Raw genomic sequence first — 17,299 nt, 5'->3', positions numbered from 1 at the left:
TATGTTAAAGTATTAACTGAAGTGTAAAGCTTCCCCATGTTTTGTTCATTTTTTTGAGAGAAAAAATAATACAGAAATAAAAAGAAAGAAATAGGTCTAAACAATAGATTATTTACATTTTTTGCAACCTTAATTGTTTTCTTTTTGTTTTAGAAAAATAACTTTGAAAACTTCAATTTAAGATAATTATTTGTAGGACAAAGGTCTCATCTCAGACTCTATAGCAGCAGTAAAAAAAAAAAAAAAAAAAACATTACATACCTAATGGGAGGGGTGAGCTTACATGGATGAACACAAATGCTTCAATTTGGTACATGATAAAAGTCTACAAAAACAGTCATTGCAGGGGTAAGTAGATTTTATTTTATAAAACAAAATTATTTATCTCCACTAAGAATAGTGTGCAATGCATCAAAGTGTGTGACTGATATCTGTGTTAAGACTCCAAGATTGATACATAAAGGCTGTGGGATCAGTGATATCTGACTATGTTATCTCCTATGTGTTTTGAATTTATATATAAGTTTAAAAATAAGGCTTTATTTGGTACTGGGTCTGCATGCCACAGGTACAGATTGCTTAGCTTTAAAACTTGCCTGTTTGTAGTGTGTTTGTAATTTTGTTATCGTATAATTTATAAAAAATATAGGAAATAATCACAGAAAATGCTCCCGTAATAAACAGAAGTTTTATCTACAACAAAACCAAGAGCCCCTACTGAAATCTGAAATGGCACCCCTGGCCCATTGCCAAAAACAAATAACTCTTCTCTCGTCTTAATATCCTGCATTAGTACATGCTTGTGTTTTAAGTAATATAACCGATCGTTTCCTAATTATGTAGCCCATCAACTAAACAAAACAGTTTTGTTAGTTTGGGTGGACTATACGTTGCAGAACCACATTGTTTTGTGCAAAGGATAGATCTTAAGAATAGCAGAATAATACATACTAAGACAGTATAACATATTGTACAGCTTTTGGGTGTAAAGTTTTAAAATTAAGATTGTCTATAAAAAAAACATTAAAATCACTATCCTTTCTCTTTTTTTAGCATTTGGTCAAAGTGAAATAGAAAATAACCAAAGTTTAAAGCATTCTGAGAAAGGAATTGCGATTTCTAAAAAAAAATTAAATTGTGTGCTATGATGAGGAGTTACAAACATTTTCAAAGTAATTTGAAGTATTACAGCCATTTATAATGTGCATGATTTATACCGTGAATTTAAGGTTGTCATGGCATATTTTTGGATGGTTAACATACAATGGAAATCTTATACCCACCCACCCTTATTACAGTTGTCTCACAAAAAAGTAGTCTCAGTAGAATTGCATTTGTAAACAACATACAGAGGGCATACAGTGGCTCTCAAAAGTATTCACCCCCCCCCCCCCCCCCCCCCCCTTTTCCACATTTTATAGTGTTACAAAATGGATTTAAATTTCTGCCACCGATCAACACAAAAAAATCCATAATGTCAAAGTAAAAAATAAAATCTACAAATTGTTATAAATTAATTACAAATACAAAACAGAAAATAATTGATTGCATAAGTATTCACCCACTTGAGTCAATATTTGGTAGAGGCAGCTTTGCAGCAATTACAGCCATGAGTCTATTTGGATAAGTCTCTACCAGCTTTGCATATCTGGACACAACAAATTTTGTCCATTCTTTGAAAAATTTCTCAAGCTCCGTCAAGTTGGATGGGGACCTTTGGTGAACAGCAATTTTCAACTCTTTCCACATATTCTCAGTTGGATTGAGGTCTGTGCTTTGACTGGGCCATTCCAGGACATTGACCTTTTTGTTTTTAAGCCACTCCAGTGTGGCTTTAGCTATAGGTTTGGGGTCATTGTCCTGATGGAAGATGAATCTTCTCCCATCCCAGGTCTCTTGCAGACTTCAGCAGGTTTTCCTCCAGGATTTCTCTGTACTTTGCTGCATCCATTTTGCCCTCTATCTTCACAAGCTTTCCAGGCCCTGATGTAGAGAAGCATCCCCATAGCATGATGCTGCCACCCTCATGCTTCACGGTAGAGATGGTGTTCTCAGGATGATGTGCAGTGTTAGTTTTGCGCCAAACATAGCACTTAGCGTTGAGGCCAAAAAGCTCTATTTTGGTCTCATCAGACCATAGAATCTTCTTCCACTTGGTCTCAGAGTCTTCCACATGCCTTCTGGCAAACTCTAGCCGAGATTTGATGTGAGTTTTTTTCGACAATGGCTTTCTTTTTGCCACTCTCCCATAAATGCCAGTTTTGTGAAGCACCCGGGCTATTGTTGATGTATGCAGTGTCTCCCAGCTTAGCCGTGGAAGACTGTAACTCCTTTAGAGTTGCCATAGGCCACTTGGTGGCCTCCCTGATTAGTGCCCTTCTCACTCGGATACTCAGTTTTTGAGGACGGCCTGTTCTAGACAGATTCACAGTTGTGACATATTCTCTCCATTTCTTAATAATGTACTTTACTGTGCTCCAGGGGATATTCAATGCCTTGGAAATGTTTTTATATCCTACCCCTGATTGGTGCTTTTGAAGAACCTTATTCTGGATTTGCTTTGAATGTTCCTTCTTCTTCATGGTGTAGATTTTGTTAGGAAATGTACTAACCAACAGAGGGACCTCCCAGAGACAGGTGTATTTAACCTGAAATCATGTGAAACACCTTAATTGCACACAGGTGGACTCCATTCAACTAATTATGCAACTTCTAAAGACAATTGGTTGCACAGGTGGATTCCATTCAACTAATTTTGCGACTTCTAAAGACAATTGGTTGCACCAGAGCTTATTTAGGTGTGTGATAGCAAAGGTGGTGAATAAATGCAATCAATTATTTTCTATTTTATATTTATAATTAATTTCCAACAATTTGTAGATTTTATTTTTCCGTTTGACATTATGGACTTTTTTTGTGTTGATCAGTGGCAAAAACTCCTATTTAAATCCATTTTGATTCCATGTTGTAACACAAATTTGGAAAAGTCCAAGGGGGGTGAATACTTTTGAGAGCCACTGTCCATGTTTGAAATTGTATGTAATCATCTGTGTCATTACTTTCGTTTGTTCATGTTGAGAAAGATTGACCGTAATAGTAAATGTTTGACATCCTGGGTCAATAAATCTAGTTTTTTTGGTCAATAAGTCAATAATTGTCTAAATTACACACAGTATACAAGATGATTTCCTTTAATTTGATTCACACAAATAATGGCTTTCTAGCTGTATTGATCCTTTCTTGAGGTATGCTAAGCCATAGTGTGAGATTAATAAAGCTGGTATATTTCTAGCCCAATAACTTTCGGGCAGAACCATTGCATTGTCATTTTGTGATGCTCTTCAATGTGAAAAGAGCAGTCTCAAAGAACCTCTTAATTTCCATTGGACACATTTGCTAAGGTAACCACACCACCTTAATGTTATGTGCAGTATTCATCACATCCATAACCAAGTGATACAATACATTTTGCAATTCATAATGATACAGAGGTCTTCACTTTTCAAACAATGCACATATTAGGTCTGAATTAAGCAGTTTTCTAATTGATATATTCAACAAATCCCAGCTACATAACGAGACTTACATTTCTTCCTTTCCTAAGTACCAAAGCATACAACTTAGTCGGAGTTCCCAGAGTTAAGGGTCCTAACTGCCATATTCAAACCAAAATTTGTAATCTTTTTGTTCCTTTTATTTCTTTCCGGAGGTGGATGGGCGGGGTACATGTTTAACTCCTGTGCTGAACGTTATAGTATCAATTTTAAACTACTGATAAAAAAGAGAGACGCACCTATTTAAGGCTAATTCACGGTGTATGGGTGAAACGTGTAGAAAAGATTTTTTTTTTTTAAAGAGAGTGATTTATAGCAGGCTCAATGAGCGCTATTTACTTGAAGGGGGAAAAGTGGATAGGAAAGCAAGTCTCAGTCTCGTGATTGGAACCTTACTTACTGAAGGCTGGTTGGATGACCCCCGAGACCTGGAAAACATAAAGTGTCAGTCCCCTACTCACAGGAGAGCCATGACAGGGGCTTGGGTGCAGATGCAAACCCACAGGGGGGTGGAGAATGTCCCTGACAGGGCTGAATATGATCAAGTCCGTGAAGGAAGAAAATAAGATAAAGAGAGCCCATAGCATTACACAGCAACGGCACTTAGAGGGGGCTCTAAGGAAACAGATGTTAGTATAATTACAAAGTTTGAGAGAGTAGAGGAACTAAAAGTCCAGTATAGATGGAAATGTAGCAGAATAGCGCACATAATGCGAAAGGTAATGATTGTGGCCAGGGATCCATCTGGCTAGAGAGCTTGAATGGCGGATGCCTGAGAAGCTAGGGGAAGTGATCAATATACCCCCCAGCGGAGACTCGTTCAGGGGCTCTGTATAGGAAATAAGAAAATAATAAAGTTTAGGGGTGGAGGGGAGGATGGTGAGAACAAACAAAGCTCAAAAGAGAGAGAGAATGGTAGTGTTTTATAGAGAGGCAGGATAGATTGGTTAACCAATCAGGAGACAACACATCACAAAATTGTAGAGGCAGGATAAATTGATTAATCAATCGGGAGACAACACATCAGGAAATTGACTGATGTGCTGGTAGACAATCAACCTAAAGGTTAACACTTATTTTACTGAACTAGGCAGTAGTTTGGGTTTTAATAGAAAAAAATGATATTGTTTAATAAAAATTGGTGGATTTATATTGGCCAGCCAGATGAGTCCAGAGTAACAGCTACAAGTGTTTTGAAAGTTTTATATTGGTATTTTTTATTTTACAATTTATGAATGTCAACATACATAAATATCACTTGTTTTGAATGTTACAATGCGGTTGCCACCAAAGTTGTTAGCACTTTGTAAAGAAGTGGACCTGTGGACCTGTCAATACAGCAAACTAAAATATTTAATATGATCTTATATTGAGCATCAAAAGAAATGAATCACTTATTTGAGCATCAAAAGAAATGTATTACTTATATTTGGATAAAATTCAGTAGATGTAATCGAAAAAAATGACAAACTCTGTTTTAGAACAGGTGCAGTGACTTTTTATTTTGCTGATTAACAACGAACATCATGAAGATGCTGCAAAATGATCTGTCAATCTTGGGCAGGTGTTGTGACTCTTGTTCTCCCAGTTCGTGCCCTGTCATTAACAGAGTGTGTCTGGTCATACCATCTCGCCAGGTTTTAAACTGCTGACTATGGCACCCAAGACGACGAGCCACAGTATGCTGCTCTAGCCCAGCCTCCAACATGCCAATTGCACAAAGGTGCTGCTCTCTTGACAGACATATTTTTTTTTTTTTTTTTCCTGTGATTTTCTTTATTGCTTTTATTCAAGCTTGCAATTCAACAGCTGAAATCACTTCATATACAGTATCCAATCAACTGTCTCACTAATTAGGTGATTAAATGTATATGCTTCAGTCATGGTCACTCTAGCCTGCCATGGTCAAGGATGAATGATAGAGTGATTAAAAAGAAACCAAAAACATTTTGTCAATGTCCATCATTTATATACTTTTTTTTTTTTTTTTAATGTGTTATTATAGTGATAAGTTTCTTTGCTCTGTATATATTGGTTTGTATGTGTTTTATTTATTTTATATTATGGTATGCTTCCTTACACACCTTGCACACATCAATATCAGCAATATTTCAGACTTCATATCAGTGTAAGGGGTCATACTTAATACTACCGCATGTTTCCAAAAAGAAGGATGGTCAGTCCCAATTAATGGGATTTACAAATGTTTTGTGCATTTATACAGATTTGTGTACTTTGTTCTACAGTAGACAGCTATATTCAGAACAAAAAACTGGATGCACAAGCACACCGACACATTCTCTGAAGTATACATTTTTTTTTTAATATTCAGCCCATGTTTTTTGTTTGTTTTTTATTATTAATAATGAGCTATTTTCATACTTAAATTACAGCATTTACCCTCCATTTTATGATTAATTAACATACTTAAATGCCAGAGGGGTTGTGTGTGTTTTTGGCTTTTTATGAATGTGGAAAGCAAAATATGGTATGACCCAAAAGATAATTGTGCTTACACAAAATAAAAGTAAATAAAAATGCTAAAATGTTTGACACTACACCAGTCAGTCCAGTTGGTTCTTGTTATTATAATTCCAGACAAGCAACATCATAAAACAAAATCTCTGAAATAAATTGAGAGCTTTTAAAAATGAGGAGAAATTAGTAAGTAACCAACATTTAAAAAAAAAATGGGAAGAAATTGCAAATCCAATTTGATCCAAAGGCTGTGGGCAGCTTGGAAACCAACATGTTGCATTGCTAATCCAAGCAGTTTCTCATTTGATGCACCCCTGCAGTCAATTGTTAAAGCTATCTTTTCTCTTGTACTATTTTACTAGAAATGTATGAGAACGGTTCGACAATCATATTAGTAAACTCATATGCATTTGGTCTGTTTGTTAGTGTGACAGAAAGACAGTGATTCTTGGTGGTAAATCTCCCTCTCGACCTGCAAGGGTGCTAAGTAACGGGAACAGAATAATCTGACTACGTGACCTGACACTTTGTTCCAAGGGTTAAAAGGAAGTCGGTCATTTAGAAAAGAGACAGAGCTTCAGGACACTAATTCATTGACCTGGAGGGCAAATGATGTGGCAGCTGCAGATCGTAAAAAGCAGCTGAAATCATTTACCAAGGGGTCATGAGTGATGGTATAAAAAAGGGGCGAAGCAATGTATCTGTTCCTTCGTTTGTGGTTATTAATAAGTGAACTGGAAGGACATGTATTTATGTGATGAATAGTCATGAGTGTTTGTGTTCTTTTGTTCTGTCTATTGTTGTTTGTAATCAGTAGATGGCTAACATGTTTGCCAGAGGCCAGAACAAACCCAGGACAGCACTTCACTTTTACCATTGTAAACTGTATTGTACCACAATCAGTAATTCACTCACTAAACAGGCTTGTGTATGTGTTTTGTGTTTAATGTGGGGGATGCAATAACGGGACTATTATTTCGGGACCAGCCCGGGGATTATAAATGTAAGTAATACACGCTGCTGTATTACTTACCAGCATTATTATTTACTGTTTATTTCGCTGTCAGGCACGGGATTTAAGGAATAAAAATAAACAAACCTTTTTCACCTGGATTACAATTATCTGTCTGTTCTTTGATCACCTGTACCGCACATTATTAACCTCTTTGTCATTGTTAGGTTATTCGTGGTAGCTGTAAACCCCTATGTACTCTTATATGCATTTGGTCTGTTTGTTAGGTTATTCATGGTAGCTGTATACCCATATGAACTCTTACATGCATTTAGTATGTTTGTTAGGTTATTCATGGTAGCTGTAAACCCCTATGAACTTTTACATTCATTTGGTCTGTTTGTAAATCCCTAGGTGGATTGGTGGATTATTGGGCTCTCCTTATTTATGGAATAGCTACAGTATAACATGGAAGTTCATGGTGTATCCTCAATTTACACCACAAAATCTGGAATGTATCAAATACCCAAATGATCCAACACCTGTCAGAAACTTTGGAAATTAGCTAGCCTAAGCCCCAAATCAGTTTACTGAACACATTTGCTCCTTTATTATAAGTAATATGAAAAGTATCCAGCAGCTCTTAGTTAATCTGTACTCTGCAAACGAGCCCCCTGGGTCTTACCATTGCACCCTGCAGAGGAGCCCCCTGGGTCTTACCATTGAACCCTACAGAGGAGCCCCCTGGGTCTTACCATTGCACCCTGCAGAGGAGCCCCCTGGGTCTTACCATTGAACCCTACAGAGGAGCCCCCTGGGTCTTACCATTGCACCCTGCAGAGGAGCCCCCTGGGTCTTACCATTGCACCCTGCAGAGGAGCCCCCTGGGTCTTACCATTGCACCCTGCAGAGGAGCCCCCGGGGTCTTACTTTGAGGTGCCTATTACACATTTTCTGTGGCACACAGTGTGCATTACTTTATCTAAAAAAAAAACTAAAAAAAAACGCTGTTTCAAATTATATATTATTCAACATAAGTGTCACTTTAAACTAAATCAAAATCTTTTAAAAAAGACAATTTACATATGGTAGCTACAGTCTGAACAATGTAAGAAAACAAGGCCTAATATTTGTTTAATATCTATTGAGACCCTGGAAGTCAAATTTACAAATCACAGTAATCAGGCTTTATTTTTAACATCCGGGTACAATTATACAGATAAATTCATGACTACTAGAGTTTATGAATTAGCCCTGATACAGAACCCTTCTCCTGCATTTTCCTACTGTGCCGAGTTTAACATTGTAAGGAACTCATGTAACCCAAAACCCCACCCAACAATAGATATGTTCTTGCACATTCCTCAGGTAAGGAAAGAGAGACAGAGAGTGAGACAGAGAGAGGGAGAGGGGGAGGAGAAGAGAGAGAGAGACGGAGAGGCAGTCAGACACACTCATGGTTGGAAATAAGACTCTTTCATCCATTCCCCCCATAGCAACCATTACATGTATTGAACTAGTTCAGTTATGAGCAAAATGCTGGTCAATTAAATGATTATTAAAAGTATATTAAAATACAAAAATTGTTAAAAGTACCAGATGTTACAACAATAACCACACTATATAATATATTATTCCCATTTTACTGTAAGAGTTTATATATTTACATTGTACAGTGTTTATTTAATGTTAAGTATCCAAAACAACAATGTTCATAAGTGGATAGGTATGATATAAGATAACAAATACATAAATAAATACAGCAGTCGACACTAGAAGAAAGCAGTGTAAAAGTATTAACCTCTGTTGTGTTGAAACAAACAAGCTAGGCTACACTGCAGTGAAAGGCTAGGAATATACACTGTGTGGTCACTTCATTAGGAACCTGCACCTAGCTAGGTTGGGCCACCATTAGCTCTGATCACAGTTTTGACATGATGTAGCATGAGACACAAGGTGCTGGAAGGTGTCTCGATGGAAGATAATCCATTCAGTCACTACAATATTTCTCACAATTTTTACAGGGGTAATCTGAGAATTGCAATGAAGAATCGGCACAATACAATTACATAGCTTTGTAACGTTTTTACGTGACCAATATTAAAGTGAACTTACACTGCTTGTCTGGACTTTCTGAGGTAATGTATTGTATATACCAAACACAGCAAGAAAAAATATATAGTATATTTTATCAAGCAACAATATTATTTTACTGGTCAGAAAGGAGACAATATACTAATGGTAGAGCTAAATGGGTTTAATAAAATTAGTTGAGTGTCATTTTTGGCAGAACTACTTGTCTAACTGTCCCCATGGTTCCCTTTGGTAACCCCAAGCGACCACGTTAACAATAATGTCTACAGTAACAGTAATAAGAAAAAAAAAAAAAAAACGAGAATACAGAAACACAAAGTTCTACATGAAGTTTCCCATTGATTTCATTTTTTTTTGTTGTTGTTGTTTTTTGACAGTGAATATCAAAATACATAGCATGATTTCCCTACTATGCTTGAAATAGAAAATTGGCATGCAATGTAGGCCAATTTACAGGAATATACAATATTGATATACAAGTGAAACTTTAACATTTACAGACAGTAAAGCCAATGTGTAAACGTTATACTGTAGGGGTATTTTGTACACTCTGAGCACAACAATGCAGATTCAAGCATTCTTGCTGCTTGTTCAGTGTGCAAGAGAGAGAGGACGTGAAGGAAGTTGTTGATGTACAATCTCCATAACCTTCTGTTACTGAACTGTTACTCTACTGGAAGCTGATTGTACTTCATTATGTAATACATGTATTCAGAAACCAGACTCTTTCATTCCTGGTATTGTTTTGTGTGTAGCAGATAGTGATGCCAATCAGAAAAGTAATACAAATAAAACATGCAGAACAGAGTGTGGATTGTAAACATAACAAGAGACAGCATAAAAACATCGTTATTCAAACAGCATACCCATTGTGGACCTTAGAAAATGAACAACCAGTTGTAGTGACTTTGGTATACAATTGATTTGTATATAAATTAGTCTCTAGGTGCACTGTAAGAACGTTCAAATGTTAATAACTGAGACATACCATAATAGTTTTGTGATATCATGTAGAACTCTGATTCCCTTGACAACAATTGACATCCACACAATGTGTCAGAAATATAAAACAATCATTTATTTAAGGGAAAAAGGAGTCCACAACTAATCTAATATTACAGAAAGGAAAGTCTATTGGTTAGAGATATGCGTGAATAGTAATATGCAGTTCATTAATTCCATAGTCAAACGATTACAATGACCATAACATCATTAGCATACATGGTTAATATACAATGCTGAATATGTCTTATCACACAAAGTGTCTACTTTGCATTAGTATTTTCAATACCTGTTTCTCGTTGTAATCGATCATGTCAATATGCATGAAAATTAATTCAACTTCCCATTCAGCAAAGAATCCAACATTGCAGTACCTAATTTAGCAAATTAGTTTTACCATGTTAACTTAGTTTAGACGTGATGTACCAAACTAATAATATGTTATCAACCTCAGTTGATTATATATTCAAACTAACTCAAATGGGGCAGTGATGAAATTCTCTGCATTTACAAGGCAACTCCTTTTGAATTGCACATTTCAAACAAACATAATACATTTCTTACACACTCTAAAACAGGAAGTTATATTCTATTTCTAAAGTTAAGTTTCCACTTAACTTAATGGCATTTGCTTCAGTTCCTTTCTCGAGTCATAAAGTATTTAATGTTAGTCATGTTGAATACTTAACAATTTCCATATACAGAAGTCAATCTGTGTCAATGAATACTGCAGCTCTCGGGATCTGCAGTTCCAATGTAGACAGCACTTTGCTGTACGCATTGTATTGTATAGGCTCGCAATACAAATAGTAATAATTCAAATGAAGATCAGCTTGTTGATCTCCAAGGCTTGCAACATTATCTTTGTTGTTGGCAGTTTTCCCACTGGGAATAGTTCCGTTGATCAGACGTAACTCAGTTCAGCTAATGCGTTGCAATTGAAAAGTTATATCGTTTGTGTGTTCTTGTGCGAATTCTTCTGTATGGCTTTGCTTCAGTTCGTTTTGTGCAGATACGTGGAAACAAAGAGCCGCTTTCCGATTAATGTAGTATCCTGTTACTGATCCAGTCTCTTGTAGGACAGACGGCAGGGCCCTTCCTCAGAAGATGATTTTAGCCATTATTCAGAACATTGGTTCTTCCTTGCCTTCTGTGAATTTGAGCTTGTGTGGTCCCATGACTCTGCAACTTTGTTCACAGCAGCACACTAGAAACCTCAGCTAGCAGCAGAAGCTTGCTCACAGCATAAGCTCGGGTTTTGTGATTCTCTCTTCAACCCTGTGATTGATTAGTTTGGTTATTTTGGGCAGTGCCTGAGTCCAAGTGAAGTGTCTTTCATTGGTTGTTCTTTTACCGACGCGGCCCCTTGTTCTCCATTGGTCCACTATTCAGTCAGCTATTTCGCCAACTGTAGGCTGGATTTACGAAAAGAACTGGCTCTCGTCTTAGTGTCAAGGTACTTAGAATTGTCTGGAAGTTGCCCTCAGCAAAATACTACTCATTAATGAAATGATTCATTCAGTGATAGGTAGAGATAAAACACTTGTCCAGCAGTTAGTTAACGACTCTTTCTAAAAATATTCTTTGTCAGTAAGGGAGTTTGTGACCAGACCAAGAAGACACAGCGAATGGTTTAAGATTCCCCCCTGTATATTCCAATTCTGTTACTTTCATGCACATAATGATATGATGACCCCCCTTCTGACAATACACAGTGTCTTTGGTATGGACTGATTAGCAATTTAAAAAATGATGCAAAATACTGCAGTACATATCACCCATATAATATAATACAATTTATAAGTTGTATAGTCTGTGAATTCAACACATTTTCATTCAGTGTCCTTTATTTAATTTAACTGCCGCTGCACATTGGTCTTGGAGTGAGATAAGCAAACCATGCTGTTCAAGTGAAGTGGCAAGTCAGGAAAAGAAATACAAACATGCCTGACAACAGCTCAGTGGTGCTCCGGGCAGGGGATTCAAATTCACCCCACATGCTCAATTGGATTGAATGAGGATTGTGGTTGATGATCCACAAATCATTTGAACACAACTCTGGCATGGGGGATGAATGCATTATCGTCTTGAAAGTATCCATCCGCAACAATGTTTAAAAAACAGCCTAGCCTTTCAAGGGACCTAGGGTATACCAGGGGAACATGACAAATCTAATCGGGTAGACAGGTCCTAGTTAAGAAGCCAAACAGTGTATCAGCAAGGCAGTGTATAGGAAAGACACATCTGGGGTCCATGAGTGCTAAATGGTAAAAGCATGGGTGCATGGTGTGGAGGACATTGTATAGTCAGGAAAGCACAGGTTTACATCCTTGCTCTGCAAAGTCAATGGTCTCCACTTGGGATTTCAGAGGGAGTGCTTGCTCCAGCTCTCCCACAAATTAATAAGGCAAAACTGGTAGGGACTGTTTCGCATCATCAGGCAACAGCAGACCCTACTGATCAGGTGCCTGGTGAGTTCAAGTGGACACCTGCAGGGCTGGCTTTGAGGTTGATAGCTCACTAAGAGGCTATGGTTATGAATTTGGAAGATACTCACTGTTGTCTGGAATTGATGCAGTGAGGGAATCTAATTGGACATTCTAAATTGAGGAGGAAATATAATATAATTGGACACTGTAAATGACTATTTTTTAAATGCATAGTCAGCTCAAAATCTTAGTGGATGTTTAATCTTAGTAACAGTAAGAATGATGCTAAAAATATCAGCACTACCTTACACTGCATTTTAAAAGTGGATTTGCTGAAGCATAGTCTTTTAGCTATGTTAAACTGACATATTCTTGGAAGTCAGGTTTTTAACGTCATGCAAAGTATGTTAATACTACTCTGATTTTTGTGACAGCTATTAGCAATAGCATTAATAACTAAGTGTTTGATCAAGCTTTTTTAAAGCCTTAAAAAAATAATCAACTGTAGTTACAGTAAAGAGTAATAGCATTCCAAAATATTATTACATCTGATAATTTCTATAGTAATTTATAGCAGTTTTAAACTGAGACGTTCTTGTGGTGATGTTCTGATATTTTGTAGTACAGTACAACATTGCATATCCAACATCCTGTGAACTGGGGTATAGGCGGATATGTGAAAAAGTCAGATTTGTGAACATCTATAGAAAAAGCATTTAAACATCCATAAATAGGTTAGTGAACAAAAACAACACGTTTGTTTTGCTTTAAAAGTAAGCAAATGTAAACAAGATTGATTAGGCTACAAATACACAATGTTGCTATGCAGTTTGCTATAAGCCATCTCCACACAAAGCTTTTTAAAAAAAAAAAAAAAAACAATGGTAAATGTACAGTAACCTGCAACTGATGGCTTCTTTCTTAACTCTATAAGTCCCTGCCTCCCTGGTTCTGCTTTCTTAATATCTCTGTCACGGTACTTTGCATTCTTTCTTGATATTGCCAACAGCCAATAAGCAGTTCGGTTTGAAGATTACTTCGGCTATTTTAAACAAACGGTCGGTAAGCATTGCGTTTATGAAGCTTGTTTGGTTTAATTCAAATGCATTTAAAAGCTACAACAATGCGCTGATTTGTCACAATTGAAATTTGTTGGACACAGCACTTTTGGATGATATCCATTGGTCCATCCATTATCAATAACTGCTTTATCCGTCACAGGATTGCGATAAGCCAGAACCTAATTCAGCAGACACAGGGTGCAAGGCGGGACTACACCCTGGATGGGACGCCAGTCCATCACAGGGCACCACACACATACTCACTCACTCACACAGAGGGCAATTTAGAGTGACCAATCTGAACAGCGTGTCTTTGGACTGTGGGAGGAAAGTGGAGTACCCGGAGAAGACCCACACGAACACGGGGAGAACATGCAAACTCCACACAGACAGACCCCCAAGGCTGGATTCAATCCTAGGACCCTGGTGCTGTGAGGCAGCAGTGCAAACCACTACGACTTTTGGACGATATAATAATACAAAATAAAATAAAACTGCAATGAAGTAATTCTAAAAATGCTAAAAATGGCAAAAACTTAAAGAATTGTGTTAGTTGTTTGTTTTGCTATTTGGTATGAATAGTCCCACGTTATTAAAAATTACATTCCAGCCATAATTTGTTTTAGAATTTGCAGAGCTATACAAATTCTTGATTCGTGTAACTACTGCTTATTCTTTTGAATATAACGGTCAGTAAAACTCATATTGCCATTACTACTGCTATTGGTTAATACTACCATCTACAAGTGCATTACAATGCTGCTTGTAGTGGCAGCCTAAGTGATGATTTCTGTTGATCCAATATTGAAATGTCAGAGTTTTTCTTAGTTGCTTGGAGAATCCTGGTTGTTTGCTCATTGCCTTTGCCTCCTGTTTCTTTGAAATGTGAGTCTGTGACCTGACAACTATATCACTGAGCAGATGGCCCGACATACCATACAGTGGGTCATGTTGGTAAGGACTACATTCTGAACACATGGGTAGTTGAGAAAAGAATCAGACAAATCAGATAACCCATGTTAAAGTCCCACAATCAGAAGCCTTCCTAGAGCTGTAGAGAAACTGTACATGGGCTGAGGTTAATGCTAGTCGTTAGCACTTTTAATCTGAGGGTGTATGGAAGCTATAGAGGAACCGTACATGGGCTGTGAGGTTAATGCTAGTCGTTAGCACTATTAATCTGAGGGTGTATGGAAGCTATAGGGGAACTGTACTTGGGCTGTGAGGTTAATGTTAGTCGTTAGCACTTTTAATCTGAGGGTGTATGGAAGCTGTCTGTCCGACTGCATGTCACACTTCCACTCTATCGAGAGAACCGTTTACCCAGACTAAAGGATTAAAGGATTGTATCTATAGCCTTTTCTCCTCTGACCGGCAGATCCTTTTTATATGGCGTGGGAGCTGACTTGCTTTAAAATAATACACCAGTTTTATGAAGGAGATGTAGACAATTTACACTAATACATGAAGAGTTGCATACCAATCTCACACATTTCCAACTATAGCTGTCAATTTACTCCTGCAGGGTAGCCTTTTCATTTAGCTTACACATTTTCTGCGATATCTGCCATGTAACCCAAATGCTAAAAACAGCATTCAATTCAAAACTCGACATCTGACATTTCCGGTTATCATTAAACCTCAATATATCCCATCGGCCAATCAGCATCACACTTGCATTACAACTGGCAACGCACATTATCTCAGAGAGTGAAAGCTGGATCATGACCGGGCTGAATAAATCAGTCAAATGAACAAATTTGATCAAATATCAGAGCCAGTGGTAACATCGCCTGTCAGTAGAAAATGTAAGCCATGCCAGGTTGCTCACAACAAGAGCACCATGCTGAAAGGGCAAAATCCTGCGAGTGATCAGCACTCATTCTGCCAATAAGAACTCTAACCTCTGCGATGCTCACCAGCACACACCGTCGGATCTCATGATACATTTTATGAGAAGGCAGACAAAGTTTCTCAGGATGACTGTCTTCTTCACCTGCTCACAATATGTAACCAGAAAAGGAAGCGTGTTGCTCATTACCATGAATTTACTCTGTGTTGCTATAGTTACGTATTAGGCAAGCTGGTAGATAGATTGATTTGTATTCCTTCTTGTTGTTGATGCATTGTTTATATATATATATATATATATATATATATATATATATATATATATATATATATATATATATATATATATATATATATATATATCGTGCAGACTTCAACATGTCTACACTACTGGCTCTGAAGATGATGTTTGGATAATAATTGACATGCTGTATATTCTGCGCAAAAAGGACGGAACTGGGACGTAGCATTTTGCATAAAAAAATAAATTTTCTTCATTTTTATTTTATTTGTTTACTTTTTGAGGTAGATTTAAAATGTTTGTATGTTTGTTTTATTGTTCTTACTCACATTGCATTAATAATGAAAAAAGCAGCCATGCTTGTATATGAAATAACAAAAATATCAATTGACTAAAAACAATGAAAATGGATATATGCGTTTTGGTATGAACCTCTTCATATATTTAACCTCCAAAAGAACACTAGGATGTGATTTGTTGCAATTATTATCTTCCACAAGGTGTTCTGTTGAAGGTTAAACCTAGTGACCCAAACTCCCAGTTTTTTTTTTGTCCACATTTCCCAGTTCTAGCCTTGACCCTACTTGTCTCTATGCCACTTTGGGACTCCAATAGAAATGGACCTGCTGCAAAATGAATTACTTGGATGTTATAAGGATAAGCAAAAAAAACCCTTACATTTAAAAGAGTTGCTGATATATGTGGGGTTTTCAATAAAGTATATGAAAGCTACACTTGTATTACATTGTTGATATTTCTAATGCCTATACTTGTGTGTTATAGTTATTGCAGCTATGATAGACCCCCCCCCCCCCCCCCCCCCCCCCACTCAAAAGTAAAACAGTAAGTTCATTTTTTCAACTACCAGCAAAACCAAACAGGTCCTTCTGTGAGTGCTGTAAGGAATCCCTGTAGCCTGTACTGAGTGGAAAGGCAAGGGCTGGATGGAAACAGCAAACCATACAGTTCAAAGACAAACATCTTACCATTCAACAGAAGAGAAAGCTCTGTAGTGGAGAGGTCAATACTTGTCTTATGCTGATGTCAGTATTATAAACTCATCAGCCGCTAGGAGAAGATCCATTCAATTAGCCATGATGTTGGATGAACAGAAGTGCTTTTGAGGATTGAAATCATGTTTGATTGCTAACATCAGCAAACACTTCTCTCATTTGGACTTGGCCCAAAGCTGTAGGTGTAATAAAATAACCAGTAACGAATCAACAGTAAAAAAACAAACAAAACAAAACAAAACAAAAAACAACAATATTTTATTTATAACCTTATTTTGTGTATGAACTACAAACTCTGGTTTCAGGAATCATTCTTTTTCAAAGGTCATGGACAGATGTTTACATGAAAGTCAAGATTGTATTTTTATTTTTATTTTCAAACAGGTTGGTACATGTAAAATAAAATAAAAATTATTATTATTTTTATTTTTATATAAATCTACTGCTAATACAACATTCCCTGTGAAAAAAAAAAAAAAAAAACAAAAAAAAACATTCTTATTGGGCTCTTTTGCTTTTACAGAAGAAGACACAATAGAACAAAATCTCATCACTAAAATTCACCATAAAAAAAAAAAAAAAAAAAAAGATCAGAATTTTTACAAAAAAGGAAATTGCATTTCC

The sequence above is a fragment of the Polyodon spathula genome, chromosome 19 (assembly GCF_017654505.1).
Source record: "Polyodon spathula isolate WHYD16114869_AA chromosome 19, ASM1765450v1, whole genome shotgun sequence".
NCBI classification, from domain to species: Eukaryota; Metazoa; Chordata; class Actinopteri; order Acipenseriformes; family Polyodontidae; genus Polyodon; species Polyodon spathula.
This window is presented reverse-complemented; position numbering follows the sequence as displayed.